Source organism: Trichosurus vulpecula, chromosome 2, assembly GCF_011100635.1.
Source record: "Trichosurus vulpecula isolate mTriVul1 chromosome 2, mTriVul1.pri, whole genome shotgun sequence".
NCBI classification, from domain to species: Eukaryota; Metazoa; Chordata; class Mammalia; order Diprotodontia; family Phalangeridae; genus Trichosurus; species Trichosurus vulpecula.
Window position 1 is genome coordinate 134,571,929 of NC_050574.1, and position 9,722 is coordinate 134,581,650.

Sequence of the window (9,722 nt, forward strand, 5' to 3'; positions counted from 1 at the left end):
CGTGGGTACCTTCTCTCTACCCTTCCTCACCACCCTTTCAGCCTCCTTTTATGTCTTGTCTTCTCCCATCAGAATGAAAACTCTTTGACGGACTGTCTTTCTTTTTGCTCGTTATTAGTATTCTGAGAACTTAGCATGGTGCCTGGCACATAGTAAGTGCTTAATAAGTTATTGTTGATTTGGCTTGACATTAACATCTAACTCTATTTAATATTCTTTTATTTATGCAAGCATAGTAATTTAAACTACTATTACTCTCTGTCAGTTCTTACAAATCTTTCCGTACTTCTCTGAATTCCTGATGTTTGTCATTTTTTATGGTGCAATAACATACCATTATACCAATATATTAAATGGTTGTTCAACCATTCCCCAATTGATGGGCATTGACTTTGTTTTCAGTTTTTCGCAACCACCAAAAATTCTGCCATGAATATTTTGGCATACATGAGACTACTCAGTTCTGTCTTTATTTTCCTTGGGATATTTGCCTGGGAATGGGATCTCTGAGTCATTTTTATCGAATAATTCCAAATTGTTTTCTAGCACAGTTGGACCAGTCTCACAATTCTAGCAATTGTGTATTAGCATGCCTGTCTTTCCAGATTCCCTTCCATTATTGACGTTTCTATCCTTTATTATCTTTGCCAAATTGCTAGGTGTGAGGTAAAATTTCAAAGTTGTTTTAATTTTTGTTTTCTTGGTGATTTGGAACATGGTTGTTATTAGCTTTGAAAGCTATTCGTGTCTCCTGACCATTACTAGTAAGAGAGATAATTTTAATCTTTTGGAATACTCATAGGTAATGGATATTCCCACCATAAGTATCCTGCCATACTTATGCTTAACTGAACACCAAACTTAGAAGCAAACAGTTTCATTTTAAACCAAGGTGGTATCTCCTGAATTTAGCTGAGTCATTTTCCCCAGATACAGACTTGGGAGAGGGATAAGTCTTTGAGTTCTACACAATCCTCATAACCATAGACTCTTTGCACTTGAAGAGATGTTAAAGGTGATCTCTTCCAAGACCCTAATTTTATAGCAAAGAAAGTTAAAACCAAATGAGGGTCTAAGTGACTTGCCAAAGTCCCACCTAGTACTCTTTCTGTTATATTATACTGCTCCTATGGATGAAAGGAAAAGCATGTTGAAGACTAGCACAGCTTTGGGGGTGGGGGAGAATAGTCATTGATAAGAAGCACCTGGAGAGACAGGTGGTGCTCAGCTGTGCATTCAATGCGAGTACAAGGAAGGTGAGAATTTGTATGGGGCCTAAAGTCATCAGGTTGGTATTAGGCAACTCCAGTTTTCATGTCATATTCTCATAATCATAGTTCCCCCCCTCCCCCCAGCATAGGGGAGAGAGAAAAAGAGAGAGAGTTTAATCTGACAGTCCCTCCACTGACACGTTAAAAGTCTATGTATTGCTATATTCTTATGCTCTTCCACTAAATGTCTTGAGTAAATGGATTTTGTATGTAATTTGGTGGGTTCAAATAGACGTGTCTAGCTTTAATCATCTGTAATAGACAGGCATCTTCTGTACAGTATCATTGGATTTTAGAGGCCCTCTGGTATGTCATTGAATCTAAACAAGTTCTGGCTTTAATCTTCCCAATGTTTTAAACTGTATGATTCATATTGCAAATGAAATCAGGAAGCAAGAGGAACAGCGCTGAAGCAAGGACATTGTCCAGTGCTGCCCTCTCCCTGGTCCCGGTTGCTTTGTTGTTTCACATACCACTGTTTACATTGTGTTCTTACTGTATGTACTGTGAAACGAAAGTCAAATAAATTCTATTGGTTTGATTATTTTTTAAAGAGATGATGCTTTCTGCCTTGCTCTTCGGCTTTAATCCCTTATTGGAAACTGGCAGCTAAAGAAGACCATTCACCATCATGTGGTGAATCATATGGCTCTCAGAGAGTCAGGTAGTAAAGACTGTCTGGAAGGTTCAGGGAGAAGCAAAGCAACTTCCAACAAGGGCTGGTTTCATTTTAGCTGGAGAGCAATTAATGCCAGTAGAAATATTAACTGGTATGCCTAAATACCCAAAATCCTAGTCCCTTCTATAGTTTTTGGATATAAAAATTCAGTCTGCATAAATGTATGAGTATAGTTATTTCCAATTATTATGTGACTTCCCCTTCCTGGGGGTCCCTGGGCATAGTAGAGTTGTTTTTAGCAAATAAGACCGACACCATCTTTATGCTGGGGCAGCTAGGTGGAGCAGTAGATAGAGTGCTAGGTCTGGAGTCAGGAAGATCTGGGTTCAAATCTAGCCTAGATACTTCCTAGCTGTGTGATCCTGGGCAAGTCACTTTCCTCTGTTTCCTCACCTGTGAAATGAGCCAGAGAAGGCCAGTATGAAAACCCCAAATGGTGTCACGAAGAGTCAGAAACCACTAAAACAACTGGAACAGCGACAACGCCTCTATGCTTATACAGTTCATACCAGATGATTTTTAGGATAACTCACAGGTCCGTTGTTTAAATTTTGCCTAGTGCTTTCCTCATAGTAATCTTATGAGGTATCGTGAGTCATCATCCCTAATTTACAGATGAGGAACCTGAAGCTCAGGGTCATACACCTACTGAGACTTCCAAGTCTTCTGACTCCAAATCCAGCACATGTTCTACATGGCATCGCCTACCAGCTATTTTCTCTGCCAGGAGCATGGATTTCATCCTCCTGTCTTCCTTCTATTTTATGTCCCAACTTGTCTCATTTCCCTACGAAATACTTGTTAGTTACTTCAATAAATTAAAATTCAGCAGTCTTTTATTAAGTGCTTCCTATGCACTAAGCTCTGTGCAAGGTAACGGGGATACGAAGACAAGAGTCCACCCCCTCAAGGAGCACCACTGGGGCAAAAGGGACAGACATACACATGGAAGCAATCACTAATTGCACAAAAAATAGAGAGTAATTTCAGTGATGGATGGAGAAGAGAAGCTCAAGAAAGGCCTTGAGGAGGAAACGGCTGTTGAGCTGATCTCAGACCTAAGGATTCGAAAAGGAAGAGTATTCTGGCATGGGATGCAACCTGTGCAGAGGTATGGGGGTGAGAGCAGCAAGGCTGTGCAAGGGGAACAGCAGGTAGACCTGACTAACTACAGAGTAGAATATATATAAGATGTTTAAGGAGGACTAGCATCTCTGGTGTGAGGTTTGCTGGGTCCTTTTCAGGGCTGCTCATCCATCTTTGGTATCTACCTGTCACCCAACTCTTGCCTGTGGCTCCAAGAAGCTATAGCGTACACGGTGGCCACACCCAGGTAAAACCGTCTCAGTCAACAAGCTAAATCAGGTTGAGGGTAACCAACAAGTTTCCACTGGTGAGTTAGGGAGATGTCCACCCCAAGCATGTGAAGACTTCCCCCAGCAGAATGGGCATATGAGAACAATTTGTTCTAATGGCCATGATGAGAACAATTTGTTCTAATGACCATGAAGGTGGCTGAAGCAGGCACTGTGGAGGGCTTAGAGCTTAGTCAGACATCAAAGAAACCAAGGTTAACCACTGCATCCTGGACTATCACCAGTTATCCTGATTTTTGTCTTGCCACTAGACTTTGATGACTGGAAGAGAGAGTGAGGCTGGTGACTTTGTGCAACTCTGTCTCACTTAAATCCAATTCATGTACAAGTCAAGACATCACCCTGGGATGTCATTGGTTCTCTTCAAAAACCAAGGATGAATAACACCAAGAGTATGTGAAGAAGTCTGGAAAAGTAAGCTGGAGCCTGGTTATGAACAGCTTTATGTAACAAAAATGTTATCAGCTGCTTTGGGGGTGTAAGATCAACAGCACCAGCACACAGGAAGGCTGCCAGCACAGGTTCTTTGCTGCTTTTCTAAGGAAAGCAACTTTAAGGGGTTAGCACTCTCACTTTACTCAAACATACATATACCATTCACTTAGTTTAGGGGGAAAAGCCAGCACCCTGAACTTCAGAGAAAACACAAACAGAAATTACAAACAGAAACCACATAAACAGAGCAAATGAACACAGATCAAAAGACAGGGCTTCTAGCTGTCTGACCAAGACATTACATACCTAGTTACCAGAGAGAAAAGCACCAACATCTGGATTTTCCAAAGCCAGAGGGCTGCTTAATGCCTACCCAGAGTCTCCACACCAACACTCTTCCAGTGAATGAGCTAAACAAAATGCTAACCTCAGAGTATATATGCACTTCTTCAGGGTCAGAGCATTTCACACCCTTCAAGGGCTTCACACTTCTCAAGGGTTTCATGCCTCTCCAGGGTTTCATACCTCTCCTGACCTAAATAGTAAAAGGGTGTGGGCCTTCCTGCAAACAAAAGCAAGACTCAACCAAAGGCACTTGATTGCCTTAGTGCTGAGAAACACTCCAAAACAAAAGACAAGAAAAAGTCCCACTTTGCTTGCCATTATGCTTTAGATGCCAAGAAGAGGAGTTTGAACTTTCCTGGTTTTATCCCTAGTGCCTTTGCACCCAGTAAGTGCTTGATAAATGTTTTGTTCACTCATTCATACTTGATCCTTGTGGCAATAGGGAGACGGAAGCTTTTTGTGACAGACCTGTGTTCCTGCAGCACATAGGGTATCTGTCCTGCTTATATTTATATCCTGTTTCCTCATCTGGGTGATGTAGCCCTAGGCCACCTTTTATCCCCCAAACCTTGCACAGTTCCCCTGCAGGTAGTAGTAACTCAAATATTTGCCGATGCAGCTGCTGAGGGAAGAATAGCAAAGGAACCTTAAGAAACTGTCTAGCCTTTACCCTCTACCTGGCCACAGTTTGTAATCAGAAAAAAAAATGTAAAGAGTCTGTAAAGAGTCCCAGTAACAATTCAGAACATGTTCAGTACTTGTAGCCGTTCTCTTCACTTGCACGTACTTTCACAAATGACGAATCCACACAGAGCAGACACAAGGAGTTGTGCCTTGCCCCTCTTTTTTGCCAATATGCTTGGAGTACAATAATCCTTTCAAGAAAGCTACCAGGACAACTAGGAAGCACAGTGACTAGAGTGCTGGACCTGAAATCAGGAGGACCTGAGTCCAAATCCGGCCTCAGAAATAGTACTAACTAGTCGTGTAACCCTGGGCAAGTCACTTAACCTCTGCCTCAGTTTCCTCACCTACAAAATGGGGATAATAATGGCACCTATTGTGAGGTTCAAATCGGATAACATGTATAGAGCTGACGTAATAAGCACTTAACAAATGCTTCCTCTCCTTTATATTTCTTTCCCTACTTTATTTTTAAGGATTTATCTGGGGGTACTTAGATCCTACCAGCTTCTATGGCCCCTGAGAAAAGAAGATCCAGTAACAAAATATCATTTTAATAATACGTGTTACATTTACATTAAGCAGCAAGTGATATTTTTAATGTAAAAAATTTAGGGTTGCCTTCAGCTGTTAATAATTTGTAGGCCAGTGCTTTGGATATCAGCAGAGATTTGACATTTAACCAAGTTATAATCAATAATGAGAAAATCATATCTAAACAGATGTAGTAAACAAACTGGTAAGGAAATGGAGCCATTGAGAACGTGAGAGTGGGGGCATGAGGTTATGAAACATTGGTGATGCAACTGGACTAGAGATTTCCTATTGTAACCCCTTAGAACAAATAGACTCTGTTTAAATTGAGGATTAAAGGACATAATAATTACATTTGCATGAGAGTAGGAGAGCTTTTCCCCCAAATTTCAAAGTGCATCTCCTAGCCAGACATCTTTGTAAAAAGCTTCGGGGTAGATTTTTCCCTAATATGAGTTGATTTGCTGTTGTTAGGTGCCTACTAGGCTAGTACTAGGTAGAACTCTTCCAGAATTGCAAGAGGATAGCTCTCAAGTTTAGACTAGATAAAAGGATGGATTAGATTACTTGTCAGCTAGAGAAGTCTGTGATTTAAGACTAGCTACTCCTGAAGGCTGGCTTCATCTTTCCCAGACCCACATCTATGGATTCAGGACAGTGCTGGCTCTACCCAGATTTCCCTTGTTTTTCATCAGCATCCAGAATTAGTAGTTTACTACTGGAGTCTCTTCCCTATCATTTACCAGTTTAATTATGTAGTCCCAAACAGTAGGATGAGGACATGCTGCAAATTGATAGGTTTAGTGGCTACCTTGAAAGGGGCCTCTCCATGCTGAAGAAGATAAGCTGAAAGTGGGAGAGATGGAAGCAGTCCATGTGGCTTGGAAAGCCTGCTAAGTCTTTGGGCAAAATTACGTAGATGAAGTCTTTGGGACAGAGCTCTTTCTACCCACTCAATACCCTCAAGCCACCCATTTGCTACCCAGGTTAGCAGCAAATGTTTAGTCTCATGCCATGGAGCCACAGTGGAACAAGGAGGGTAGCATGCCATCTTCATTGTGGAAGGCTGTTTTAGGCATGCAAGTCATTTGGAACAAATTATTAGTGTACCAGTGCCTATAGTTTCACTTTGTAATATGTTTGGATTCATGAATGAAATATTTATTAACTACTTACTATGTGCAAAGCACTGTGCTAAGCACCAGAGATACAGACAGAAAAAAGAGACAGCTCTGCTCTCAAGGAGTGCACATTCTAATGGGGTAAACAACACATTTGGAAGATTTTTGCTGCAAACAGAAGTCCCATGATCTTTAGGGTGCAGTGGCAAAGCAGATATCAATGCCTCTTCTTTAATATGACTAAAATTGATAAAATAATATGTTTCTGATGTAAAACCACTTGACAGTGCCAAGAACTTTTGGCGGCAAGAACTTTCTTTTCTGAGTCTTAAGTAGCTGTGGCCATGGCACCTATGGAGCAAATACCAGGCTGTTTCTCTACTCGTATGACTGTAGGATGGTGATTGAAAATTCTGGGCTCTTTCCAAAGCACTTGGGTTCAGGGTCCTGGGTGGCCTCCATTGGGATCTGAGGGGAAATGGTGGTTGAGGTAGTGCTGGCAGTCCAGCTTGCCTGGCACATGATGCCTCCTGTCTCTACCTTAGAGTATGTTGTTGTTTCTTTCTGCCGTTACATAATCTGGCTGATTCCCCAGCTTTGGCATGGCTTCTGTGGTCTTTGTTCCACCTCCTGCCTCATCCTTTGGATTTAGTAGTCTGGTGAATTCTGGTTTGAATTGACATAATCTCTGGTTTTACCCTCTAATCATGATTTGGACCACACAGAATTCTTCTTCTGTTGATTGCCCATAATCACTGGCATTTATTACCCTATACTCATTTGATGAAGTGAGAGTGTGTCAAAATTGATAAAATACTGGAGTTGGAGTTAGGAGACCTGAGTTCAAATCCCCTGTCAGAACCTTCATAGCTCTGTAATCATGGACAAGAAGTCCAGTTTCCTCATCTGTAAAAGGGGTAATATTTGTACTTTCTATCTCACAGGGTTGTTATGAAAGAACCATTTTGCAAACCTTAAATCATTAAGTGTGATTTATTATTACTGTCCTATGTCTCTCTGTGCCACCTGCCACCCACACCCCTCAGTCTTTCCATGACCTTGTGGTTCAGACAACGGTCAGGCTGATTGCTACCCAGCTATCTCTCCAATTGGGGGTCGCAGAGACTACAATAGTGCAGCAGAAGCTAAAGCTGATTTCCAAGGAGCTGACCGCATTCTGGGAAGCATTTTCAGGCTTGCAGTAAGTGAATAAATGACTCCATAAGTGGGTGGAGTCATTTGCTCTCCCAGTTGGCAGAAGTAAGTCCCCAGATTCTTTCACTGGGTGGACAGAAAGTCATGGGATTTCTGGTTCCTTGTACTTCCAGATCCTCTCTGCAGCTTATTCTATAGTGCCCTTTGTCACATCTTTCTTGGCAGGACAGGATTCCTACAGGGATAATCCCCACTTTGTGGCCAATATTCCCCATATTGGCATGGTGGATAGAGCCCTGGACTTGGAGTCCAGAAGACCTGAGTTAAGATGCAGCCTCAAACACTCACTAATTAGCCGTCTGACACCAGGTGAAGGAATGGGGATAATAACGCACTGACATCACAAGGTTGATATGAAGATCCAGGGAGATAACATATGTAAAGCACTTTGCAAACTTTAAATCACTATGTAAATGCTAGCTATTATTATTTTTAATAATGATGAAGTGAATAGATTCCTTAAGGATAGGGGGTCTTAACCTGGGGTCCATGAACTTAAAAAAATACAAATATATACACATAAATTACATATATTATATAGAATATATGTATATAGAACATGTATAGTTATACATTATATATTTCTATTATATATAATACAAATGCATACATATATATATAAAACTATTTCAATGTAATCCTATGTATCTTATTTTATGCCTTTAAGAGCAGTATATTCTGAGAAGGGGTCCTTATGCTTCACTACACTCCCAAAGGGGTCTATGACAAAAAAAAATGTTAAGAACCCCAGGGCTAGGAACTCAAAGCAGTTTTTGGCACCTTGACAGACTCTCCTGTAGTTCAAAACTTTTCTAAAATTCCTCTGTGACCAGCATTGGATATCTAAGCTCAGTTAACAACTCCCTATGCTGGTATAAACTTGCAGAAGGAGGGTCAGTTTCTGGTGGACTTCTGTACATTCGCTCATACCTGTATTTCATACCCTGGTGAGATGAGACTCAATGGATAATACTCCACCACTGTCTCATGTCCCCAGGTGCAGACTACATGGGTCTGTTTGAAATATAGAGTTACCCAATCAGTTTGTGGGGTCTATGTATGTGCATTGCCATCTATACGGTGTGTCCCAAAAGTCTTAGTGCAGTTTTAAGCTAAGCTTAAAAGTTCGTAGATGCCAGGTTATTGACACTTAGATAAGTTTTATGCCAATTCAGTTTCACAAAAATTTACTAAGAGCAGTCTGTATGCTAGGTGCTGGGGATATGAAGAAAAAAATAAGATCATCTCTGCACTGCAGGAGATTACATGTGACCAAGGGGGTGTAATATATACACAAATAGATAATTGCAAGGTAATTTGAGGAGGGAGAGAAAGCACTAGCAAATTGAGGGGAAGGGCAGAGTGAAGGTGGGGAATCAGGAAAGGCTGTGTAATACCAGAGCTGGAGAGTGTCTTCTGACAAGGACAGACAGCAGTGTCATCCAGACTGAAGACCGAATATTGATTTCAGGGTGGAACAGTTTGGTTTGCACACAGGGTATAAAAGGGGAATAATAGAAAATAAATCTAAAAAAGTAGGTTGGAACCATGGTGCTGAGGGCCTTGAATGCCAGGCCAGGAGTCTGACTTTTCTCCAAGAGGCAATAGGAAGCCATTGAAGATTTTTGTGCCAGGGGATGAATGAAGGTAGTAATAACAGGCTATTTTGCCTAGACATATGGTGGCTCTGAATCACAAGGATTAGGTTTGAAGTAGGCAGGATTGGTAACTATACTTCTGGGAAGTATCAAGTCCTTAGGGTCCTACCCCTAGAAAGTCCTATGATGAGGAAGGGCAGAACACTAGGGAATGGGGTGGGACAGTTAGGTTGGTAAGTACCTGATGATGGGGTCTCAACAAGTCTATCTGATATATAGAGGAAGACATAGGAAGCTTGAGATACCCAGGGCTATAGGCCTAAGGAGAGGACGTGAGAGTCAGTACATAACGTGCATCCTGCAGGGATGGTAGAGGTTTTCCAACAATACTTTTTACCAAGCAATAACTTGGATTTCTAGGGAAACAATCCCCAAGGAAGGATAAACTAACATTTTGCGCACAA